The sequence below is a fragment of the Panthera leo genome, chromosome C1 (genome assembly GCF_018350215.1).
Source record: "Panthera leo isolate Ple1 chromosome C1, P.leo_Ple1_pat1.1, whole genome shotgun sequence".
Taxonomy (NCBI): domain Eukaryota; kingdom Metazoa; phylum Chordata; class Mammalia; order Carnivora; family Felidae; genus Panthera; species Panthera leo.
In genome coordinates, this window is record NC_056686.1 from 48,720,100 (window position 1) to 48,747,673 (window position 27,574).

Genomic DNA, 27,574 nt, shown 5'->3' on the forward strand with positions numbered 1-27,574 from the left:
GACTCTACTCCTTGACATAGGAGGAAAGGGGGTGTCTGTGAGGAGGTCTTGCCTGGGAGCTCCTGCAATCAGTCAATTCATCCTCCTGGAAGCTCGAGGGCAGGCCCCTTGCCAGCTTGTCAGTGGAGAAACTGGCAAGAAGAGAACTCACTCAGAAACTGTCAGATGCAAGAGCCTGCCCACAGGTTACACTGTGAAAGGGGGACCCTAGGAACAGGGGCAGGGGCCAAGCTGAGCAGTCAGCAGGTGGTGGGGTGGGGAGGAACGGGAATGGGGGGCTGAAATGAACCCTGTGTCTAGTTTGTGCTTGGCACTGTGTTGTGCTCTGTGCTTTTTAAATATTTCCTCTTTTACTTCCTCTCTACAGACCTATTAAGTAAGTCTTATTTTCTTCATTTTTCCAAATGAAGACGTGAAGACCGAAACAGTTTAAGGAAACTGCTTTACATTATTCAGCAGGCCCTGGATATGAAGCCAGTTTTGTCTGATGCCAAGTTCCACATTTTCTACCAAATTATGGTTTTCCGAATTCTCTTAACTAGTGTTCCCTTTCGTGTTTCACCATATCTGCGTGCACTTGTACATTTTTCTGCAAATCAGTTCCTCTCCTTCCCAAATTTTACTTACACGAGTGCATTTTAAAAGGAAGATGTATGGTGCCATCATAAATGGAAAGCAATTTCACTTGCCACAAATAGATGGTAATAACAAAAGTAAATAAATGAAAATGCAATAGGATTATTGAATTCTTGCTGTAGAGTCTTGTGTCTGGGAGGCTCTGTGTCCAAGGAATACTTTCCTCATGAAAGTGGAAGATTAGCTAAGTGTTAGAGCAGTGCCAAAGACATGGAGAACCAAAATGATGTTTTTCTCTTTGATGGAATCAAACAGATCGAAAGAATTGAAATTCTTGTTATGGAGGTGCCTGGGCGGCTCAGTTGGTTAGGTGTCCGAATTGGCTCAGGTCATGATCTCATGGTTCATGGATTTGGACCCTGCATCGGGCTCTCTGCTGTTAGTGTACAGCCTCTTTGGGATCCTCTCCAACCCCATTCCCCTGCCACCTCTCCCCTGCTTGCACACACTCTCTCTCAGAAAGAAGTGAACGTTAAAAAAAAAGAGAGAGAGAAATTCTCTTTATGTGGTGCAAAGCTATGTATGCTTTCTCTAGCCCACCCCACACCATCTAGGACCGTCAGTGTCCCATGCCCATACTTTGGGAAACTCATCAGGATAGTGATGATATTATTAGTCTCTCTTCTGAAGTCAAGCAGGTGTGCACGTTGAATACCATCTCAGGTAAAATAATACAGATTACTAGGTAGCAAGCAGAGAGAGGGATTCAGAAAATAAATACCTACCCCTTAACGATTTTCTCACCCAAGTCTTCAATCCAGTGTATCATAATTAAAGGTCATGACCGTTTTCTACTGAGAAACATGAACTGGCTTCTTGTTGCAGATATAAACCATTCTCAGTCCCTTAGCCTGGCATGTAAGGCTTTGCAGAATGCTGTTAGGCCTCACCACCAACATTATCCTTAGGCCACAGAGAGCCAAAGTGAATCACTCTGGTCGTTTCTTTTATACGTCCTCAAAATGTCTTATCTTCGCAGTATTGCTAATCTGTTGCTGTGTTTAGGGCACTTTTCCCTGTTGCCACAGTATATCTACACGTGTGATAGTGGTGGGCAGAGAAAGCCCAGACAGATGAGCATAAGAGAAGCGTAGTATGCGGAGGTCTGAAAGATGTCTATCGAATTTGGAGGTATGCAAGGTCTGAGAAGTGTCTCCTGGAGTTGTTTCAGTCATGTGTTAGGTAGACTGAGAATTAAGCGGGAGGTGAGTAATGGGAGGCAGCAAGACTGCACTGAGACACAAAATGAAAAATGAAGTGTTAGATAGGGGAGCCCACAAGAGGGCTCACCGCCTGTTTTTAGGGGAGGTTTGACTCCTTTTGTTTTTCCAGGAAGCAAGAAGTTAGAGAGGAAGAGGCTTCAGATCTAACTCTAGAGAATATGGGCGGGAACAGAGTCAAGAACAAATGTGAAGGGCTTGGCCCTGCACACAAGGGGTGGGGGGTGGGGGGCACCTGGAGAAGCTCACAGTGAAGCGGTGACTTTCTATAAATGGAATGGAATTAGCCAAGTGAATCCATAGCACACATTACCATTAAGTGGCTGGAAGTCGGCATCTGTCTGGATTTTTGCCATTCAGTATATAACATTAGGGGAGTGAGCCGGCTGATTGTTCTGCGGAGTCACAGAACATTTAAGGTTGAAGGAAGTCCAGTCCTCTACCTTATGCTTGGATCCATGTCAGGCAGAAAGGAGGTCTACTCTCTTGAGTGGCAGGAGATTAATGCCTACACAGAAGAGAACATTTCATTTCACAAAGCCTTAAATATCAGACAATCCTCTTCTAGATAGAAATGGTGTCTACCTCCTGCCACATGGTGCTAGTTTTGCCCTTAAAGATCCCTCCAGACAGGGGCACCTGGGTGGCACAGTCAGTTGAGCGTCCGACCTTGCCTCGGTTGTGGCCTCACAGGTTCCTGAGTTTGAGCCTCGCGTCCTGCTCTGTGCTGACAGCTCGGAGCCTGGAGCCTGCTTCGGATTCTGTGTCTGCCTCTCTCTCTGCCCCTCCCCAACTTGTGCTCTCTCTCTGTCCTTCAAAAATGAATAAATGTTAAAAAAATTTTTTTTAATTCCCTTCGGACTTAAATACTTCTTCAAATATGTGTTATAGTGGTGGATTTTTTCCCTTTAAACCGAGCTATTAGGTGGTTCAACCATTTTTCATATAAAATAATTTCAAAACTTTGTCTTTTTTTTGTATGTAACAATACATATCGAAGTTGTGATGTCCACAAATAAAAATAACATCCCAGACATGGTTAGATCAGGGAAAGGTAGTGAAGAGCTCATTCTAGGCACTAGGTTTCATGAAGTCCAGCCAAGGTGCTGACTGAGATTTATAGAGTACTTACAATATGCAGGCAATTTCTTCAGAGCTTTAAAGCATCATCTTATTTGATGTTTTCAATATGAGGTAGAAACTTCTAAGATTCCATTTTACAAATTGGCAACTGGAAGTCAAGTATGTTTCCCAGGCCAGCTAAGCTAGCGAGTAGCTGAGTTGGGACCTGAATTCAGGTTTGCTTACCTTCACTACATTATGACCTCTTCACATGTTGATGTGTTGTTACTCACTTGCCTTCTGTCCTGCACTTGTCCAGGCAGGTGTGAGCAAAGAATATAGCCCACAGAGGTTCTTGTTAAACATGGTTTGGGTCCTTATGGCGTAGAACTCGCTCTCACTCTGTAGATGAAAAAACTGAGGCCCAGATAAACAAGTATTTACTGAGTGCCTACTAAGTACCAGATTCAGCACTGTCACCAACAGTGTGACAAAGGTAAGCAAGCCATAAGTAAAAGGGTATGAAAATAAAGAGTCCCATCTATGGACTCAGCCCTATTTCCGTAACATCATCGCTTATACATCCAGCAAAATAGCTCAGAGTTAATCTAGACAAATGGCGTTCGCCCTCTCCAGCAAAAACTTCTGTTCAGAAAAGTGACGGTGTCCTTAGAAAGTGGGGCCCCAGTGAGGAAAAGCAACAATGTATGTGTCAAGGAGTAGAGATTCTGTTTACCTTCTCTCCACAGATCTGAATTTATTTTATTAATGCCCACCCCGCCCCCCAGCAAATGTGGCATTCTTTTAAATATGTCCTAAAAGTGTAAATCAGAGCAAAGACCATATTTCACGCCAAGAGGCTTGTATATCCATCAGGTATTTATGGCGCTGCTGTTAGCCAACTCTTCCATCTGGGATGCCTTTAGTCATCTTTCATCTGGTACACCTATTAGAGGAACTCCAGAGCCATCCATAACAAAGGGGCTCATCTTTTAGAACTCCTTTGGCAGGAGTGAGAAATCCAAAGGTTTCCCATAAAGCCTGTGTTTCGCGTTGGGTTTAAAGTAGTTGTTTGATATGATAATGTCTTGGGGGGGAATACTTGGCCCTGCCTCTCAAGGATAATAGAGGACAATTATTTTTTTCTGTTGTGCTGTCTAACGAGGAACCATCTATTAAAGGCACAAGGGCTTGTGTAATCTACAAATTATGTAGGGAAAAGATCACAGGTCCTCACTGCATCCTCTCCTGCCTCCCCCACCCAATCCTAAAAGCTTCAGCAAAAAAAAAAAAAAAAGAGATTTTTTAGCTTTCTACATAGGATTGTGAATACCTGCTATAACCTAAAACCAGTTCAATAAGGGGGAAAAAACACAGAAGAGGAAAGATTTAATGTACTCTCCCATTAAATATGATCGAATATTCCTGGAACCAAGTTGTTTCCCATATACTTGCCAGTTTGACTCTGTTCGAGTAAAGGTAAAATCTAAACATGAGCTTTTTTTTTTTTTTTTTACTAATCATTTTGAAAGAGATGAATACATCTCCGGGAGAAACAAACAAACAAACAAACAAACAACAGCTTTAATTGTCACTTTGAACCCCGCAATTCTATCTCATTAATTCCTCAGCAGAATGCCTCATTATTAAAATAATACGTGCGCAGTTTGTAGTCCAAAAAAGCCAGGAGACACATTCACTGCTAAAATGTTCCAGAATGTCTCAGAAAGAAATAAAAGTACCAGAACTTTCATCCTATTCCAATCATAGACACATGTCCATGAGGCACTGTAATTCATCTTAACATGACTGCTCGAATGGTTCCAAACACACAAAGCCATGCTGGAGACCACTACCACTCTGACTGCTCCCATCCTTGGCGTGGATTTGGAGACACAGGCTGCGAGTGTCTCCTATCAATCAGACATTCAGAACAGAGAAGGGCTCGCTAAATGCACGGGGGTGAGGAAGCTGCAGTTTTATGCCTTATTAATTGGACCTCGCTATTTAAACTCTTGAAAATTCCAAATGGCTTTGGCATGCGGTCAGAACCATAAAATAAATGGACTCAAGAAGTGAAAAGAAATACTCTGAGCTAGGCCATTTCCTGTTCCTCCCTAGAATCCTAAACTGTATCTGGTACCAGAATTTCAAGTTCAAATCTCAGCTGAATACTCAGCCATCCTTTAAACGCTGTTGCAGCTGTGATGGAGACTTTTCTTTTTCTCCTTTTAGTTCTGGCCTCCTCAAGAGGTGGTGGCATGAATAAGTAACCACCTTTACTTTTCATGGGCCGACAGGTACACATCTGTCAAATGTGCCCAGCAAAAGAAAAGCCCACTTGAGTTGTCTGTTTGTTTCTTTGTGGCTAGAATTTGGTCAAGCAATAGTGCCTCTTCTGCCTTTCATATCAGTCTTTCTGAGTGATTCATCCTGAAAAATAGTTACCTCTGGCCCTAAGCCTGGGAGAGGTTCTGCTTCTGGGAGAGAAGGTAGTGGGGGAGATCGGCCTTGGTTTCTTTCTGTCTTTGCTTCCTTGGAAATCAAGACCAGTCTTTTGAGACCAGATGGCTTTGTCATGTGAAAATGAGCAGAGTCAGGAAACAAAGCAGACACCTTTGTCATCAGCACCCCCACCCCTCCCGACACTTGTGAGGATTACTGGCAGATTACCCTTTGGTACCTGGTCCATGAGTGGAGATTCCCTTGAGAGTAAAAGTGGCAAAGCTGGATTTCAGATTGAGGGCAGGCTATTTAGCATGCAAAGAGATCAACTGACTGGAACCATAGGAAACAGCTAGGGAATAAGAACGCTTTGTGGCAATGTCCAGCTCGGAGTTTCCTTAATAGAGGCTCTGCTAAGGGAAATTAAGAGAGAGGAGAAAGGGGCACCCTTTTATTAGCCACCAGGTGCTCTCTCTAGAACTTCACAGACATTATTGCATTTAAACCTCACAACAGCTCTGTGCGGTGGCTATGACTCCTATTTTATAGGTGAGGAAACAGGCTTAGAGATTTTATTTATGTATTTATTATTATTTTAAAACATTATTTTAATGTTTATTTATTTTTGAGAGAGACAGAGACAGAATGCGAGTGGGTTAGGGGTAGAGAGAGGGAGACGCAGAATCTGAAGCAGGCTCCAGGCTCTGAGCTGTCAGCACAGAGCCCAGCACGGGGCTCAAACTCATGAGCTGTGAGATCATGACCTGAGCCGAAGTCGGACACTCAACCAACTGAGCCATCCGGGCGCCCCGTGTTTATTATTTAAAAAAATTTTTTTTAACATTTATTTATTTTTGAGAGATAGAATGAACAGGGAAGGAGCAGAGAGAAAGGGAGACACAGAAGCAGAAACAGGCTTCTGGCTCTGAGCTGTCAGCACAGAGCCCAACGCGGGGCTCGAACTCATGAACTGTGAGATCATGACCTGAGCTGAAGTGAGAGGCTTGACAGACAGACCGAGCCACCCAGGCGCCCCCAGGCTTAGAGATTTTAAGGTGCATGTTGAAGGTATGTGAACTTTAAGGTTGAAAACTACATCCGTATATCCCCCGAATCATGGTAGGTACTGCCGAAAACACTTTGTGTCACTTCATAGGGGCAGCTGACAACTCAGCCCATGACTCCTACCTTCCTTGGTGTTCCTCTCTATGAGCTCCCATGTTGGTGAGCCACTTTGGGGTCTGCTTGGTGTCTCAGTACTTAACCTGGGTCTCTGCTTGTCGTCCAGATATTGGTAATCAGTATTCACTTTTTCCTCCAAATAAAATCTGATCTTGGCTCCCCTTCTGTGTACTTGTGTTGGCACAATAGGAGGAAGCATGAACAGCCCAGCAAGAGGCAGAAAAGTGTGCTGTCGAGTTTTCTACCTACCCCTATATCTTTTATTAATTTAAGGTGTACTTTAGTGTTGACAGCATGGGCTTCGGGTTTACTCAGAACTCAGGGTTCAAATCCCGAGATTACTTCTCATTAGGTGGGTCACCTTGAGCAAGTTTCTAGGTTCACTAGCCTCAGTATTCTCATCTACAGAATGGGGATAGGAACAGGTTCCTCACAGATTTATTGTTAGAATTACGTGAGATGATGTATAAGAGCACTAAGTATAGTGTGGAGTGCTTAGTGAGTACTTCATAAATGAAAACTGTTATTTAGGGTAGATGTTTAAAATTAAATGATCTCCATATTTATTTTAGAGTGGATAAACAAAAGTAACATCCAGAGAAGGGATAGAACGACATTATAAGGGAATACTGACTCAAGCTCCCCTAGGATGCTGAAGTCCCTTCCTACCCCTTGGAGGAAATATCTCTTACACTGCAATTTTTCATGTCTTGTAAGGTCCAATCAATACAATTGATTTAATGATTAATTTATTGTGTTCCTCAGTAAAAGCCCTGCATCGACTTCTTAAAATGGAATCTTATTGCATTTGAGACCAACACAACTAATTGGCAGCAATCATTTAAAGGGGAAGCACAAAGTGTTCTAAACACACAAACACAATCAAGACTAATAATGAAACAAGAAAGAAAGAAAAGCCTTGCACTATTTTAAGAACGCAAAGGTGGAAGGGTGAGTTGAGCGTAAGCATTTTCTGAGTTGCTGAGCCCCAGAGAAAGATCATCTGGGCCAGTTATGCTATGTGTGTACTGACAGTATTTATGACCTAAAGGTCTATGAGGACTTCGGGAGGGTTTTCCCTCCCTGCTGTTAGCCTGAAGAGCAGTTGTGTTCCTCTTTGGCTTATGGTTCGTTTTTATCTCCTAGTCTGTAACCAATGAGGCTCCCAGATTTCCATTGTCCTATCAAAGACCCAGAGACAAATCTATGTCCTATCCATGCCCTTGGATTACAGTTTCTAGTTATGCATATTGTATATACTTTATTTCTGGACCTGTTTTTCTGGCATTGTTTATCTTTGCTTCACCTTACCCACCAAATTATAAAACCAATTACCTAACTGAACACCAATGTATCTTTTTAAAGCTGCCTATAAGTATATTTGGGACAAAGTAAGGGATATAGAAACTGATAAATGAGCAAATGCAGAAATTAGAAAAAAGATGTCTAATTTCCTGTTCTCCCATGCCACGAACTAGCTTTGTATTTGGTTGTTTACCACAGGATTTGTCTTCTGATGAAAGCAAAATGAACTCCACCAGCAGCTATCCCAACCCAATGGCTGGTTCTTTCTCAAAGATTCTGTCCTCCTTAACAACCCCCCCCCTCCTGAGAGTCTGAGTGTGGGAGGGGATCCAGGGAGGGGCTGGGGAGACCTGACTTGGCCACACGGTGTCACTGTTGCTGCACTGGAGGGAGGTCTCTGGAACTTGTCTTTGGCAGCAGGAAATGCTTCCTGCTTTCCTCACTCAACTAACTCTTAGGTGAGCCAGGATGAAATAGCATTCATTAGATTTTTTTTTTTCTGCTCCAAAGAAAAGGGATAAGAACTCTTCGATATGCACTTTTTCAGCTGCTGTGAGGGTTAAGTTTAAGGCAATGAAGGGATCAGTGATTTTTAAAATTAGTTTTCTTCATCAAGAAGCTGTCTTGTTGGGATTGTCTACCCAGCACCACACGGAGAGAGCCTGCTGAGACAGCCAGGTGCCCCGGCCAAATCCTGGGCTTTGGAGCCCGACAGACCTGGGTTTGCATCTGGGTATCCTCTCCTCTACTGCTCCATTCTTACTAGCTGTGTGACCGTGAACAATTTTGCATCTTTCTGTGCCTCAGTTTCCTCATCTTCAAAATGTAATAGATAACACCTATGTCAGAGGAATGTTGTGAGAATTAAATTGGGCTGGGCATGAGGAGCAGATGCTCATAATAGGTGTTCAGTAAATGAGAGCTATAAAATGTGAGCTGGGGATAGCTGTCTGGTAACTCAAAATAAATCTTGTATGTTTTTATCATTGCCCACAGAAATTGGGCAGAGGGAGTGTTGTGTGTATGCGTGTGAGAGAGACCAAGAGAGTGAGAAGGACGTGAGGGGGGAGGGAGGAAGGTAGTGGGATGAGCTACAGTGTGTATGTGAACGAGGCTCTCTGGTAACGTGTAGAGGGAGCACAGCACTGCTAATCTATCACATGAGACACTTGCTGAACCTGGACCCTAACATCTCTTTCCCTGCTTGACAGTTCTACGACTTTCTTCCAGTGACAGCCAGTACTTCTGAGATGCTCACTTGTGACAGAATGTACCACCCAGAACAAGGAGCAGCCTTTCCCCAGACCTGGAGCTCGCCAGCCTTGTGCTCTGCCATCATTTGCACCAACTCTGACAGACAGCCTCGTCCAAGGAACGTGGGCTTTGGAGTCAAGCGTAGGTACAGATTCCAGCTCCCAGACTTCCTGGCTATGTGACCTTGAGCAATCATTTACTTCTCTGGAGTTTCACCTCTCAGCATTTGTAAACATAGGGATAATGACACAATTATTTGTGGTTTTTATGAGGGATTAAATAAGAGAGAACAAGTGAAAACATGGAAGATAAAGGATACAGTTCCTGGTGGTTCTCTCCTGTCCACTTAGGAAAATGCCGTCAGGACTGTCCAGCCTAGGGCAGGAAAATGCCTCCTTGGACCTGTGGGGTCTCTTAGAAGTGCCTTGCTTCAGAGAAATGTAGAGGAGCAAAAACACAAGTTCTGTTTTAAACACATTTATTTCGAGGTGTCTGTTGGATAGGCAGGTGGAGATGTTTACCTGCAAGTTGGATGTATAAGTCTATAGCCTTGGAGGTGATGATATGGAAGTCTCCTGAGTTGGCCAAACTGCATTTATGCAAATAACTTTCTTCCTAGTCTTTTTGTCCACTGGCCTCTTTTAATTCAATTGAACAAAGGGCGCCTGGGTGGCTCATTTGGTTGAGCGTCCGACTTCAGCTCAGTTCATGGTATCACAGTTCATGAGTTCGAGCCCCACATCGGGCTCTGTGCTGACAGCTCAGAGCCTGGAGCCTGCTTCAGATTCTGTGTCTCCCTCTCTCTGCCCCCTTCCCGCTCATGCTCTGTCTCTCTCTGTCTCTCAAACATGAATAAACATTAAAAAAATTAATTCAATTGAACACATGCTGTTATACTTACTTTCTTTCAAGAAGCCTTAGGCTAGATGGAGATACTACTCTTATCCACTTGGCTCATCCATTCTGCCTGCCTTACATTACTGCCCAGGTATCACTGAATGCAGAGTCCTCCTGAAACTATGAAATTCTGTTCTGGAAACCATGGCTTCCTGCCTCACCAAATTCAGAGGACTGACACTGAGTATTCTCCAGGCTGGCCTAGGATATGATATTGTTGTAGAATCTTAGAGGAGTGTATAATAATATCCTGTTTTTCAAAATTATAAACTGAGGCGTAGAGAATTGAGGTGATTTTTCCCATCACTGTGGAGCTCGAAGCCACCACATGGGCTGCCTCCTTACTTATAAGGCAATAGATTATAATCCAGATGGTCTTTCAAATACTTACAAAACCAGGGGTTGAAGCCCAGCCCTTCTAACAAGCCAGCTGTTTGAAGGCTTGAAGGAAAACTCTTCAATGACTTTACATAGATAAAACCATCAATTACTATGGGTCATTGTCACACAGACTTTGATTTGTATGGGATTAAAAAAAATCTTGGCTTTCATATATAGTGATGAGTTAATGAAGCAACAGTTTCCCTACTGGTAAGAACCAGAGGGATCAAAGCTGTGCTGGGCATCCTGTAGTCCTGTATGTTCTGTCTGTCTTGGCCAATATTTCCCAGTGTGATTATGGAGCATGAGTCCTTTAGGATGCCTGGTTAGAAAAAAAAAAAGAAAAGAAAAGAAGAGAAGAGAAGAGAAGAGAAAAGAAAAGGAAAGAAAGAAAGACAGAAAGAAAGACAGAAAGAAAGAAAAAGAAAGGTTTGGAAAAGCTGAATTTACTCTCTCTCATACCCTTAAAGACCCACAATGAAAATTAGCATATGAAAAGCCGTAGTTCTAAAGAAATACGCTCAAAGTCTGTACCTAGTTCAACGGCATATTCCAAATCACAACTGACCATGGGACTTAGAACATCTGTTAACATCCCATAGAATACATGTTTTATGAATATTGTACTTCGAATTTCTGATATAAACACTGTTCTGGGTCCTTTAGTGCTTTTCATCTTTAAATTTTGCAACCGGCTAATGAAGAAAGAGGTAGCTGGGGTTCAGTAAGGTAAGGGAATTTGCTCAGGCTCACAGTCTGTGTGCCCTTCTTTTAACTTTATCTTGTATATAATTTTTCATTCATCCTCTGTATGTCCTTTCTGGGTGTCTTCACTCGTAATATTCTCAATGCCTGGAATTGGATTCTCACCATTCCTGGCTGGGATTGCTTCCTTATCTTCTACGATGAAGGTCAGGAATCACCTCAGCTGTGCTAAGTGCCTCTCCTCCCAGCTCCCATGGCACTCTCTTTACCTCTCTCTTAATATTGTCCACTTTATTGTGGAAATGTCTATTTATGTGCAAGCTCCTTAAGAGCAGGTGTTCTGTCTTCATTCTCTTTCATATATCTACTAAGAAATATAGTGCTTGCCTGATGTTAGTGGGCATTTATTAAAACTCCTGGCATAGAGGCTCAACGTCTCTCTGTTGCACTGAATTGAACTGAACTGAACTGAAGCCAGTTTTCACTGTCTTCAAAGCCCCAAACATTTCCCATTATACTTCACCGCTTGCCATTTTAGCTGTAAAAGTTCTATTACGTTTTGGCCCAAATAAACAATGGACCTACTCTTGCTCCCATGGTAGCTGGTAATGCTGTGGAGGACTATAGGGAGTGAATTTGGGAGGAGAATAGGCACCTAAACTCAAATTTATATCACATCAAAGATTGCATTAGCTATTTATATATAAACCCCCTTAGTACAAGGTTGAGAATTAAAAAAGTCTTTAATAAACATTAGCTCTTATTTAAACTATTACAATTTCAGGGGCACCTGGGTGGCTCAGTCTGACTCTTTAAAAAAAATTTTTTTTTAATGTTTTTTTCATTTTTGACAAAGAGAGAGAGAGAGAGAGAGCAAGCAGGGGAAGGGTAGAGGGAGGGGGAGACAAAGAATCCAAAGCAGGCTCCAGGGTCTGAGCTGTCAGCACAGAGCCTGACATGGGGCTCGAACCCATGAACCGTGAGATCATGACCTGAGCCAAAGTCAGATATTTAACTGACTAAGCCACCCAGGCACCCCAGCATCTGACTCTTGATTTGGGCTCAGGTCATGATCTCATGGTTCAGGATTCTCTCCTTCTCTCTCTCTCTTTCAAAATAAGTAAATAAATAAATAAATAACCTTTAAAAATAAATATATAAACTATTACAATTTCAGAGAATGGGTTCAGTCATTCTCAATAATACTTTTGTTTCATGTGTAGAGTTGAAGGTTAGATTCCAGCATTTTGTTGATGAATACTTTATTTAGGTGGGTAGATCCAACCTGAAAATTAAGATTCTTGTGTTTCAAGCAGATATAGGTTCTTCAGAAACCAATTGCTAGGGGGCATTCTGGCATAGATGGGATATTCTCTCAGAGGGGGTCACCCACCCACACTGGACACCATTGTCTTCATGGGGGCCATTAGGACTGAGAAGAAGAGTTCTACCTGGGAGTCCAGTGTAATATCCCCTACTTTGCCACCCATGTCTAGCACCATCTACCTATCAGGAGAACAGGAGTCTGAAACTTAAGCTTGCACACAGTTTTGGCCACGTTGCTATCATAATTCTTTAAGAACGGATTTATAGGGTTTTTCTGTTTGTGTTTCTATGTGTCATTCTCCCTTCTATTGAGGCTTTGAGGCTCTTCTCTCCATCTCTCCCCATCTCTGACACTGAGCCCTGAAGGTTGTTATTCATAAATAACCCCCAGGTTCGGTCTCTGGCTTATTCACAACCTCACATTCTCTGAAAAATTAGAATAGGCTCTTGACTTGTCTTCCTGCCTCTGATAATGTTAAAATAAATCATGCCAGTCCCATGCTTTCAGATCTCCCATGAAAAATTAGAACTATTCACCTTGACAAGCAAAATCCTTCTTAATCTGCCCCAATCACTTCTCCAGTTATGTCCCTTATCACTTGCCTCCCTGTACCTGTCCAGGGTACAGGGCCCAAGTGCCCATTGGTTTTCTTACCATTTCCCGTTCTGTGCCTCTGTACATTCTTGCTGTCGGGAATTTTCTTCTTCCTCGTGTGTTTGGCATTTCTAACTCATCTATCAAACATCCTTCCTCTCCGAAGCCTCTGTTTCTCCTCACAGGCAGTGTGTAGAGTTGTTTCTTTGGGCATGTCACCAGTCCTCTGTTACGGTGACACAGAGTCCTCTCCCGTCTTTAACCAGAGAGAGTGTTCTGGTAATGTATGAAGGACAAAGGGGTCAATATGACTTCCTGCCATGTGACACTCTCTGTCCTCTCCTGTGGCTGGAACATAAAATTTAGGCTGGGTAGACCCTTACTAGGGAGATCCCAATACTGAGAGAGCCAGATGGGACCAGGTAGGTACCATGAGAGAATGCAAAAGGGGGAAAAAATATACTTATTTGGGATTGATCTGAGCTCTGTCTTAGAGTTCTCTCCTGAAATTTACTTTTGATTCACTTACTCCATATGGGATCTATTCCAGCTCTCTAGAGTAGGCAGGGAGTCAGGCAAGAACCATGGCAAAGAATAACCAGGGCACATATGGTTGGCATCTTTTGTGTTATATTTTCTCAGGAGCTTTAAGTGACTGAGCAGGGATTGGGATCCTGGCACACACGATAACACCCGGCACATTGAAGTGTATTTGTTTCTGTGTCTTTCGTCTCTGTTAGACTGTGAGCTTTTTGTGTCCAGGGTCTGGAGCACATTTCCCCTTGTTTCACTACTGTGCTGGGTCTTGTAGCTATCTTACCAAAACAGCAGAGCTAGCCTGGTGGCAAACAGCGTGGACTCTGGAGATAGTCAGCTTACGTTCAAATCTCACTTCTGCCACTTCAGGGGGGTGTGCCCTCAGGCAGGTGAAATCAGCTTTCTGTGCCTTGGTTTCTTCAAGCGTTTAGTGAGGATAATAATGGCATCTTTTCTACACTGCAGTTAAGATGATCCAGTGAGCTAATGTGTACAGGCTAATTGTACCCGTCGCTTAGCAGACATTGAATAGTTGCTAGTTATATGTAATTTTATTCCTCTAGGGCATAACGTTTTATCAGCATGTAGTAGACACTTAATAAATGTAAACACAGAATAGAGCATTGAATGGGAGGTTTTTCAAGGCACTGTGCAAAGTGACTTGGTGGTGTTCTCTGAAGAGGGTGGGTCGGGAATAAAAATGACGAGTTTGAACTCCAGATCTACCACCTCCTACTTTCATGAACATGGACAAGCCATTCCATCTGTCTCAGCCTCAATATGACTTAATCCCAGGGGTCGGTGTTATTTTCACCTTCTGTTTTATTTGTGTCCCAGCACAGTGTCTGGCAGCCCATTCTCCAGACAGAGAGCTGCTTCCTTATGAACGGAAGCTTTGTGACAGGCAAGGCAGGGAGCAGAGGTGAGGGCAGGGAGAAATCTCCAATGACCAGGAGCACTGAGGACTCCTAAATTCCACCTTCTAAGAATATACACTCCATGTGATTAGGGCTCATGGTTTTTACATGAGCATTGATTTCTTTTTCTTTAAATTTTTTTTTAATGTTTATTCATTTTTTGAGAGAGAGAGGGAGAGAGAGACAGAGCACAAACCAGGGAGGGGCAGAGAGAGAGAGAGAGAGAGAGAGAGAGAGAGAGACATGGAATCTGAAGCAGGCTCTAGGCTCTGAGGTATCAGCACAGAGCCTGACATGGGGTTGAACTCATGAATCACGAAATCATGACCTGAGTGCAAGTCGGATGCTTAAATGAGTGAACCACCCTGATGCGCCAGCATTGGTTTCTTTTTAATGTTTATTTATTAGAGAGAGAGGGGGGGAAAGGAGAAAATGTGAGCAGGGGAGGGACAGAGAGAGAGGAAGAGAGAGGATCCTAAGAGCTCCACACTCAGAGCAGAGCCCGATGTGGAGCTCGATCTTATTACCATGAGATCATGACCTGAGCTGAAACCAAGAGTCAGATGCGTAACCGACTGAGCCACCCAGACACTAAAGCATTGGTTTTATTGAAATAGTAAACAGATACGTCTTATGTTTCAGGTGTTTTGGACACCATTTGGCAAAATTGTTAATTTCAATATATTTTGGAAAAAGGCCTGTCGGTTTAGTTAACACACCTGAATTTTGAGAATTAATTAATTAATTAATTAATTTTAATTTTCAACCATATCCAGAAATTTTAACAATCTTAAGTCGAGGTTATTCTGGGATCTATTTTGATGAAGCGGCAAAACAGTAAAGACTAATTGGGGCCTGGGGTTGGGGGGAGGCAGTGGTTGGGTGTTAAAATTTATTGAGTGCTATTTTATGCTAACCTTTCTCGTTGTCATCCTAACAATCACACTGTTAAAAATTATTTTAAACCCATTTTATAGATTAGGACATTGGCCGCAAATCACAGACCTGAAGAGTGACAGTTCCAGAATTTGAAACCCAATTTGTGCTCTTTGGACTGTGCCATGCTGTGTTAGGAAGCAGCAACAATGACTCCCTGACAGGGGCTGGTGCATCGGAGGGGCTAAATAAGTAATTCTGCAATAATGGATAGATGGACTGATGGATGGATGCATACTCCCCAAATTCCCAGCAAGGTAAAATGTGTTTACAGTCACATGACATATGAAGAGATTTAGGAGTTGAGGGAGGCAGAAAGCATTTCTTCAACCTCTAGGTTAAGTGCCAAGTAACTAAAAGGAGGGTGGTACCAGGTTCAACAAGTGCCAACTGAACCCACAGAAATCAGTAAGAAAAGGAACAAGCATTTCAGACGTCTCCCCTGCAGCCCCATTTGCTGAGTTGACAAGTTAATTACTCAGCTATCAGGAGATAACTTGGTAGCAGTAACACGTGTAACTGTGTAATTATCAGGGGTTCCAGTAGTCGCTGTGTAATTATCAAGTAGTTTTCATGAAACAACATGTGTTTGCTTGTAAATATACAATTAAGCGGTGTCGCCACCGTTAACTATAAAACAAAACCAGCATCTGGCACTTAAGGTACCAGCTGTGGGTCCCTACAATTAAACTTTTCTTTAAATGGGACTAACTTTCCAAAGGGCACCAAGTCACAAAAACTCACCGGAGCACATCTGATGTCACTAATCATTCTATTCTTTTCGATTGAAATGACATTTTCCTATTATACCTGTAAAAATCCAACCATTCTTTGTCGGGCTCAAAGCTCAAATACCTTTTTTTTTTTTTTTTTTTTTTGTATTTTGAGGATTCTTTTAAACAAGATGTGAATTCTGCTTCCCTAAATTCCCTAAACCATTTGAACCCCTTATGACTTTTACTACATGCTGCCTACCTGGGAATTTGGGGCATATCCATTCATCAATCATAGCACAAATATTTACTGGGTCTTTGTTATGTGACAGGCCCTGGGCAAGGCAATTGGATGACAGTGATCAGCTGAGAAGATATAGCCTCTGTCAACACAAACCTTAATAGTCTAGTATAGTAGGAAAGACATATATACAAATAGAGTATAGACATTATGACTAGCCATAGAAGATATTGATGCAGAAGTGAAAACTTAGATTTATAATTTGCTGTTATATTTTCTTAAATACTCCTATTTATTATAAAAATCTTTGAAGAAAACATGAAAAATATACAAAAATACAAAATAATCACACAAAATTCTATTCAGATGGAGCTGTTAAGATTAATTTCCCCACGGATATTTTTCACCAACACTTTTTAAGGGGAAAATTTTGTGTCCTGCTTTTTCTTCCACTTAGCATTAGAAGATGAGAATTCTTCTATATTATTAAAAAGTCATCTCAATTTTATTTTATTTTTTAGGGAGAAAGAGAGAGCATGAATGGGGGAGAGGGGCAGAGGAAGGGAGAGAGAATCTTTAAGCAGACCCCATGCTCAGCACAGAGCCTGATGTGGGGCTCAGTCCCATGACCCTGGGATCATGACCTGGGCTGAAATCAAGAGACGGATGCTGAACCAACTGAGCCACCCAAGTGCCCCAAAAGTCATCTCAATTACAATAACTTTCATATCCTGTCGTAGATGTGCTAGAGTTCTTAAGCGTTTCTTTGATGCCTGAATATATCATTCATTCATTCATTCATTCATTCAATCAATACTTATTTAGTGACTATTTCTTTTATCAGCATTGTTCTGGGCACTGGAAATACAGTAAAAATGAAAACTGAGAAGGACTCCAAGAGTTTACAGTCTGGAAGATATATTTAATGAAAAAAAAAGTAACTACATAACTATGGCAGATGATATGAGGTAAAAGAAGGGTAAGAGGGTAGAGAACTGAGGAGGTACTCTTTTCCTAGAGTAGGCAGGGATAGTGTCACTGAGAAGGGTATATTTGAATAAGACCTGGAGGGTATGGGGTTCACATGCAGAAGTCTGGGGCAATAGGAAGAAAAGCAAGTACAAAAGTCCTGAGATGGAAGTGTGCTTGGCTTATTCAAATAATAGCAAGGATATAAGTGTAGCTGAAGGAGAGTCAGCAAAGGGGAAGAGTAGTGAGATCAGAGCAGTAAATGAGGATGATGGTATATGGATCACCCAGGGTCTTGTAGGCCACTGAAGGTGGTTGAGTTAAACAAGGAGCTAAAAAGCTTACATTTGAACAATGGTTGTCATGTTGAGAACAGATGATAGGAAAGAAGATAGAACAAGAAGTCCAGATAGAAGACTATGCAGAACTATTTTTTTGTTTGTTTTTGAATTAGAAATAAGTTTTAAAAATATTTATTATAAAAATTTTAGTGAAAATTTATGGAAATTTAAAAAATATTTATTATAAAATTTTTTAAAATATTTACTATAAAAAATTTAGTGAAATTAAAAAAAGCGTAATGAACTTCCATACTCAACACGGACAACACACATGACTAATTTTGGTTCATTAATATACCTATTCATTACTAACCCTCCAACCCTGTTGGATTTCTTTAAAACAAATTTTAGACATACTTTGATCTCTAAATAAAGGAAAGCTTTCTGTGGGGAATAATTCTAGGAATTTCCTGAGCTTGCACCCAAGGGTTAACAAGGCATAAAGAAATAGAAAGCCACAGAATGTAAGCACCCAAGATTAGGTAAACAAGATTACATAAACAGGGCAAAGGTCCCAGTATAGGACAAAGATATAGGAATAGAAATACCTAGGGATGAAAGCATCAAAAATGAGGTAAGTAAGATTAGGCGGAAACACCCCCCAATTTAGTACAATAGCAGAAAGTTGCTTTTGTAGGAAGGACCAAAATATGTAAACAGGTAAACAGGACTTTAGACCACAGCAGGGGGGAGTTGCCCAGAGGGGAGATAATTAGCAAGAGAAAGGTGCCTGTTGACCCTGAGGTAGCACCCTCTTTTAGTCCCCTAGGCCAGTTTAGGTAAACAGAGGTGGTGCTCACGTCTGCTGTAAACAATCTTCTGTCCAGCCCCAGGATTTTGTTTTATATTGACCCAAACCCCTAACACGGCAAATCTTCAAACTCCCCCCTTTCCCCCACTCCCATGAGTTAATGTTAATGGTTTCATTGTCTCTTTGTGCACACCCATCACACTTGTAAGTGGTCTGATCCTAATAAAAAGAGAGGCTAAGACATGAGCCTCTCTTGCATTTTAATCCTGCATCCTCTCTCTTGCTGAACAAGAGAGAACTCTAGACCCAGAGTCTATGACAGCTTTCTAAGCTGAAAATGCAGTGAAGAAATCCCAAAGGAAGGAAAATCTTACAGAGTTTCCTTAGACTAGATAGAAAGATTCTGGACATAAAAACTATATTTGGGAAAGCATTTATGTTAAGTATACACAAAGTTTGTCATATGTAAAGAGTTCATAGAAATTAATGAGAAAAATTAATAATACCCCAGGATATATTGGGGAAAATCAATAAGGATCTTTTTGAAAACTGGATAAAAAATGATACTAAAAACTGTAATTACACAAGAAATGAAACAAAAACAAGCTAAAACAATTAGATACTCTCACACTTCTCTCACCACCCCATAAGAAACATTATTAAGCATGCCAAAAAAATTGGAACCAACTTTGGTGACCCATCACAAGCTAGAATATTAATTATTTCACTCAATTAAAAGCTTTTTTGAGGTACTTTAGACTTACAGTTAAATCAAATACATGAACATTAACTGTATCCTGTTTAATGTTGTTTGATGGTTCTTTCATCTATACTAGTTCAGCCTTCCCAGTAGGTACCACCTCGTTCATTGGGTATTACCATCTCTGGAGCAAGTTGACTATTTAATGCTTGTCTAGATTTGTCCAATTGCTATTTGGAAATTGCTTGCTGGTTCTTCTCCTTGTTCTCAAAATATTACCCACTCAACAGGTAATCTCTTGGCAGAATTAAAGCCATTGGTGATGACCCCCACCCACATGTGCATGTTTATGTCTTTGTTGCTTTTGAGCCCTGAAACCTAACTTTCCAGTGTTCACAGGTTCATGTGAATGCAACCACCATCTATCTAGACAGGAAAGCCAGAAATTGTGATACCTCTCAGGTCTTCCCTCCCCCATCCAGTCCATCAACAATTCCTAGTTATTTCACCGAAAACTTCTCCAGTCTGCATGCTTCTCTTTACCAAACCCAACTCTGATACATCATCATTTAGTTTCTAGATTACTTTCTACCTTGGTTTACTGACCTGCACGCATGCCTCTTTTCAATTTATTCTCCAATGTGCAGCTGGAAAAAGTCTTTCAATGCAAATTTAATTGCGTTGATCTTCTAATGAAAACCATTCAGTGTCCTCACATGGGACAAAAGTCATGGCTTTAATCCCACCTGTGACCTGTTTAATCTCCCTCTCCAGTGTATCCCACATCAATCTACCCATAGTCTTGGCCGGCTTCAACTATTTTATATTTCATTCAGTTCTTTATCCTGGCAAGTCTCTGGTCCACCACTGGAGGACAATGCTAGTGCTTTTCCCAATTTCCTAGGAACCATTTATATCAGTTCTTTGCACCTCTCCTTCTATGTGTTCCACACAGTACTTTCAACAGCTTTGGGGAAGATTCCCTTCTGGTTACTGCAGCCATTTTGCTGACAGGAAGTGCCTGTGAGTTTGAGCCCCTGTCCTACAGGGGCCTTTAACCAATAGCTCTAAGGGAGAGCAAGCTTGTCACAGACTAGGACAACTCTGAGGCAAGGTTTACAATCCAGAGTCCCCCTGACGATTCTGGCTGCAGCTACTCTCTGCATAGCTGTACCTGAGATCACACTTTTGCTTGGCTTCCTCCCCTTCTCTGTACTACTTTCCCAGCCCTTACCCAACTCTATGATAAATCTCTAGTAGAAGAATGTGTGTCTCAGGCCCTTTAGGGAACCCCCATCTAAGACACCTAGATAGTACACTGACTTTAGATCTCAGGTAAAATGTCACTTCTTAGGAGTGGCTGACTACCTAAAGTTCTCTCCTTCTACTGATGAGAATCGCTCCTTCATAGCACATTCCAGTAAAATGTTTATAAGTGTTGGTGAGTCTTTGACCATAAGCTGCATAAGGCAGAGGCCACATGTGTTTGACTTACCATTGTGTTCTCAGTGCTTGGCATAGTAGCTCAAGAACAATCAACAGAGATTTATTACATGAATATTAAATGAAGAATAAAAGTTGATACACCATACGTGTGGTTAACATGAGTATAATAACAACTCAAAAATTGCATTATTCAAACCATTTTACTGAGCTGCTATATAACAGGAACTGAAAGAGTAAATGTAAGTTTTCATATTATCTTATCCATAGTAGGCACTCAATAAATATCTGTGAAATGATTAAATGAATACATGATATATGCCTGAGTTGTACAATGGAAAATTACAATATAGCTGAGGAAAATAAAAGTACAGGTATGGGGATTTTTTTTTTTAAACTCAGGATTTGTTGACATGTCCCAGAGGTTGTCTACTTGGTCTCAAAGTTACCTCAACAAAGAGAAAAGTTCATTCTTTTTGAATCTCAGCCAGATGAGCTATTGCCAATGTTATTTAAATATATTTGGCTCAAACTAAGGTAGCCGTGAGAAGCTAAGGCTCATTATAGCCCAGCTATTTTCTGTGCATTCACGCTTACTTCTGAAGTTTTCTTTGGCACAATCTCATTTTACAACTGCTTAGAGTTGAAAACAGTTAAAGTTTCATGATTTTATAGCTAGTTTTCTTTCCAAGGGTGTAGGGAGGTCCTCAGTCTGACAAACCTTAAGTTGTAAGACCCCACAACCCATATTTTGGGGTATTCTTACTGCTGAGGCTTCATAAACTAAAATCAGCATCTTAAGATGGAAGATGAGGTTATTCTCAACTAGAGACTAGTTTTGAATTTTGAGGTTCTTATTCTAATTTCTACCCTTCCTCAAAGTTATAAAAATAAACTCTTGCCTTTTTAAAAAAATTTTTTTAATGTTTATTTTATTTTTTAAGAGAGAGAGAGAGAGAGAGGCAGAATGTGAGCAGGGGTGGGGCAGAGAGAGAGGGAGACACGGAATTTGAAGCAGGCTCCAGGCTCCAAGCTGTCAGCACAGAGCCTGACGTGGGCTCGAACTCACGAACCGTGAGATCATGACCTGAGCTGAAGCCGGATGCTCAGCCAACTGAGCCACCCAGGTGCCCCTGAGCTCTTGACTTTTAACAGTAATGATATTACACAATGAATCCTCCCTTTAAAAGCCCCAGTTCCAAGCAATTTTGGTTGCTTTTTAGATGAAGGGAATAACACGTTTACTGTACTGAGATCAAACTGGACTAAACTGAAGTTTTTGAGGATAAATTCCAAGCCAACTCTTGTTGAAACTCTTATTCTGGAATATTAGATGTTATGCTAAGAAAAGAGGGCCAGCTGAATAATTAGCAATTGCTTTGATTTATCCTTTATTTGAATTTCTTGATTGTGACTCAGATTATAGTTCACAATGTATACTTTGATAATAACATAGTTAAAAATTATTGAGCATATACCAAATGTAGTACATCATTGTGTTAACTTAGACATAACAAATAATTTCATAAGGAGAAACAAATAATTTCATAAAGATCATACAGGCATCAATCCTACCATACTTTAGTTTTTAGCCATCCCCTCACTAGCTCAGTTGACTCCATCCAAAGGAGGCTCGACAACATTTGGTGTTTCCTTTGCAATCATGTTTAGGTTTCTGAGAAGTATCGTAGTATATAATGGCTAAGTTCATGGAGTCTGTGGGGTTAAGCCCTGCCTCTCTACCATCTACTGAGTTCAGAGACAAATTGCTTAATCTCTGATTATTTTTATGTCCTTGGAAAAGTTATCTACCTTTTTTTGGTCTCAAGTTTCCTCATCTGAAAATGATGGATAATGACAGTAACCACTTCAATGCATTTTTTTTTTTTTTGCTAAGAATTAAGTGAACTTCATACTTACAAAGTGCTTCAAATAGTGTGTGCAATAATAATCACAGTATAAAAATACCTTGACATTTAAAAAGTGATTTATTAGCTCACTTTTTCGCTGACATTTGTGTGATCATAAAATAGATTCCTTAATATCGTTCAGTTCTGCTTTTCTTATCTGTAAAATGGGCCTAATGGCAAATTCTCCCCACAATGTTTTGTGAAGACTGAATGAGATTACCTCAGGAGAATACAGCATTGCCAACCACAGAGCATGTGGTCTTGTACATATCAGTCATTTAAAAATATTTAGTGTATAAATGAGAGAGTTGAGTGAAAGAACAATTAATTTCTGTGTCACCGCTACGTCATATTTATTGATTCATTTCACAAGAGTTATTAAATATATTCTAGGTGCCAGGTACTATATCAGATCCTAGAGGATGCTGGGATGAACAAGATAGTGTCTCATGGAGATTTGGATTCTGATGTGAGACACAGATATTAATTAAATAAGTACGGAATTTATTCTAATTGTGACATATGCTGCAAACCATATACAATAAGATGTGTGACTATTAGATTCATTAGGTACATTTGTCTACTTTTTAGATAAAGAAAGATAGTATCAAACAGTGGGACTAAACCAAGGTCAGAGTGTTATTTTTTATTTTTTTTATCACTTTATCAAGACTATTATTTTAGAGTGGTTTAAGGTTCACAACAAAATTAAGAGGAAGATGCAGAGATTTTCCACGTACCTCTGTCCTCACACACACATAGTCTTGCCCATTATCAACTTCCCCCACCAGAGTAGTACATGATATTTGACACAGTTGATGAAACTACACTGACACATCATAACCACCCCAAGTCCATAGCTTACATTAGAATTCACTCTTGGTGTTATACCTTCTATGGATTTGGACAAATGTATAATGATATGATTCCACTATTGTGATATCATGCAATATATTTTTACTGCCCTAAAAATTTCCTGTGCTCTGTCTGTCTACTCAACCCCCTGCTGCTGTCTCCCCCAACCCCTGGCAACCACTGATCTTTTTACTGTGTCTATAGTTTTGCTTTTCCAGAATGTCATGTAGTTGGAATCATATAGTATGTAGCCTTTTTATATTAACTTCTCTCACTTAACAATATGCATTTAAGCTTCCTCCATGGCTTGATAACTCATTTCTCTTTAGTACTGACTAATATTGCATTACCTGCATGTAGCATCGTTTATCCATTCACCTATTGAAGGACATATGGGTGAATGTTAATATTTTACAATGAGCTCCATGTTGGATAAAATGGACTGGTGGCTGCTTATTGTGCCTTACAATTAATTTAATTAATTAATTAATTAATTTAATTAATTAATTAATTAATTAAATTCTGTTTCTCAGGTCAAAGTTGGGACTTAGTAACAGATAAAAGAGTGGGAGAAAAATCCCTTAAATAAAAATATTCATGGTTTCCAGGTGTTGACTACCTTCTACACACTGAACGCTTTAGATTCCTCATTTGATTCAATCCTCACAACGTGTGCAAACAAGTATTATTGCAAAGTACGGTTCAAAGAGACTCTGAGCAAGATTGCTTCAAGATCACATGGCCAGAAAGTGCAGTGAGTGCTGTCTGCTCAATAGTCCTTCCTAACACACCCAACTATTTCTACTTGAGAATAATTTGGGCTCAGGTCCTAGCCTCAGAGTATGCAGTCTTGTAGATTTTTAGGTTTCAGACTCAGCTCCTGAGTTTCTTGGCTGAGCAAGACTGTGCCTGTTTGGGCACATTATTTACTTCTTTTTTTAAAATTTTATTTAAATCTAAGTTAGTTAACATGTAGTGTAATATTGGCTTCAGGAGTAGAACTTAGTGATTCATCACTTACATACAACAGCCAGTTTTCATCCCAACAAGTGCCCTCCTTAATGCCCATCACCCATTTAGCACATCTCCCCACCAACACCCCTCCAGCAACTCTGATTTTTCTCTTAATTTAAGAGTCTCTTATGGTTTGCCTCCCTCTTTGTTTTTGTCTTATTTTTTCTTCCCTTCCCCTATGTTCATCTGTTTTATTTCTTAAATTCCACATATGAGGGAAATAATATGATATTTATCTTTTTGCTACTGACTTATTTTGCTTAGCATAATACATTCTAGTTCCATCCACATTGTTGCAAATGGCAAAATTTCATTCTTTTCGATCTCTGAGTAATATTCCACTGTGTATATGTATGTGTGTGTGTATGTGTATGTATATAATTATGCACACCACATCTTCTTTATCCATTTGTCAATCAATGGACATTTGAGCTCTTTCCATAATTTGGCCATTATTTACCTCTGTTCCCTCCTGTGAAACACATGAGAATTAGGATATCAGATAGCATAACAGAGAACTTGGGAAGGGAATACAGGATCTTTTTGGTACTCTGAAATGCCTTTATTTTTCCAGCCAGCTCCAAATTAGAAGACAATGAGACTATATTTGAGGGACATCCCAAATCATTACTAAGCAACAACATTCTCTTGAGGAGGTCATTCTCTTCTATTTTTCAGAGAATTACCCAATACCATGGGGAATTATGTGTCAGGGAGAGTGTGGTGTGGATCATTCTCTTGGAGGCCTCTGAAGAAGAGCATAAGAGAATCCTTAGTGTGAATAGAGCCACAGTTGAACTATGTAGAAGGGGCAGAAATAAATAAGGTATCTATTTGTTGAGTTGTAGGCCAAGCACTATGCTAAGACTTGACATGCACACTCACTTACCTTATTTTCTCAGTAACTCATTGTATCTCTATTTACAGATGAAGAAAGCAAAGCACAGAGAAGGTAGGTGAATTGTCCAAACAAGCTTGCACTCAGGCTTAGAGGTGGAACTGAGAATCAAATGTTGATTTGAGTCACTCTAAATCCAGCCTTTTTTCCATTGGAGTATATTCCATAAACACATGGTTAATTAGGAAGGAAGAAAGGAAGGCATATCTGACCCACTGGTGAGTTGTGGTTTATTTGTCCTTAGGTCTGTGGTTTCATTTTTTGCCTGTATTTCGTATTGATCAGCTGTTCCACTAACAAACACAAATTTAAAATGCTCCTAGAATGTTTGACTTATTCAGTGACTTCATCATTAAAAGGACACTGGGGAGGGAGGCAAGAATGGAGTTTTCCAAGATACATTACTCTGTGCAAACTGTCCTCTCCCACATCTCTCTTGAAATATCACCACCCATTTGGCTTTATGCTATCACGGTAGCAGTAAAGCAGTTCTCTGCAAGCTACATGGAAAATCCATCAATCTCTACTAGGGTAGGGGACTTTACCATATAAGGCCAAAAGATATCATTGTGGTAACTTCAAGCTAAGAGAAAAACATGCACATATAGTGATGATATTTATACACATGTCACACATAAGCATTTAAAATGATCAGACTTGTGGTTTCCCTGGGTGGCTCATTCGTAAGCATCTGACTTCAGCTCAGGTCATGATCTCACGGTTCATGGGTTTAAGCCCTGGGTCAGGCTCTGTGTTGACAGCTCAGAATCTGGAGCCTGATTTGAATTCTGTCTTCCTCTCTCTCTCTCCTCCTCCCCTGCTCACACTCTCTCTCTGTCTCTCTCTCTCAAAAATAACTAAACATTAAAAAAAATTAAAAAATGATCAGACTCATTTGGGCATGGAAAAGAAACACACACACACACACACACACACACACACACACATACACACACACAAACAAACCCAGAAGCAATACTCATTGTAATTGTTTTAAATAATGAGAGACATTCAGACTGTGTGAGGACTACACACACATGAGAAAGATTTAAGGTTGAAATTAAATAATTAAAAGCCTCTATAATGATGTGCATGATTATTATTGTGTATTGTAGTAATGGTAAGTCATTGACAATAAGAAAATAATTACCGTTGTGTGTGCTGTCTCAATTCTAGTATTCCTGGAGTCAGCGGGAGCCAACAGTGGTTGTAGAGAAAAAAGCCAGTCAAGGGTGAAGAGGCAGTGCATTCTATCTTCCTATTACTTTTCCTGCTGTTGGTGAAGTCAATCACTTTTCCATTCATCTGTCTCCTAACGGGTCTGATTTGTTCCCCTTGCAGCTGAATCCAAACCCTCCTGCAGGACATGCCCTGCCTCATTTTCTAGGAAGAGTCCCAGAGAACTTTATAGGACACTGAGATTGAAAGATGCTGCTCAGTGCCTTGGGGAAAGAGATTCCTGTTTCAATGGGTAAGTGGTATAGCGAAGAGCAGTGCTTTTGAAACATTAGCGTGCAATGGAACCACCTGAAGCATTTGTTAAAACACAGGCTGATGGGCCTAAGCCCCAGAATTTCTGATTCATTATGTGTGGGGTGGGGCCTAAGATTTTGTGTTTCAAACACGTTCCCACATGATGCTGATACTGGTGGACCACACTCTGGGAACTACTGATGTGGAGGTTAATCAAAATCACAGGTGCTAAGTCTAATGTTAGACCTCGTTGTCTAGCCCAGTTCTTCCACTTGCATAACCATGGGAAAACTACCCCTCCAAACTACCATCTCCTCAGCTAGGAAATGAGCCCAGTTCACCGCTTTGTTGTGTGGATTCAAATAGGATAATGCATACAAATTTCTTATCACTGTCCCTGCAGTTTGGTAAGCATTTTTTTTTTAAACATTTATTTATTTTCGAGATAGAGAGAGACAGAGCATGAACGGGGGGAGGGCCAGAGAGAGAGGGAGACACAGAATCTGAAACAGGCTCCAGGCTCTGAGCTGTCAGCACAGAGCCTAATGCGGGGCTCGAACTCACGGACCGTGAGATCGTGACCCGAGCGAAGTCGGACGCTCAACCGACTGAGTCACCCAGGCGCCCCAACATTTTGTAAGTATCAGTTAATGTTTAATAATATTTTGTTGACTTTCTTGGAAAACCATTGCCTATACACTACTTTCAGCAGCTAGCAGCTGGAGAGGAGGGACCAAGCACCAGGGATGAGTAACAGGTATGACTCACATTGAGGTCACAGAGCATAATCAGATTTCATTGTGTTTTGGTGCTGTGCAAACTCTGTGAGAATCACCTGGGAGATATGCTAAAAATGTGTATTCTGGGA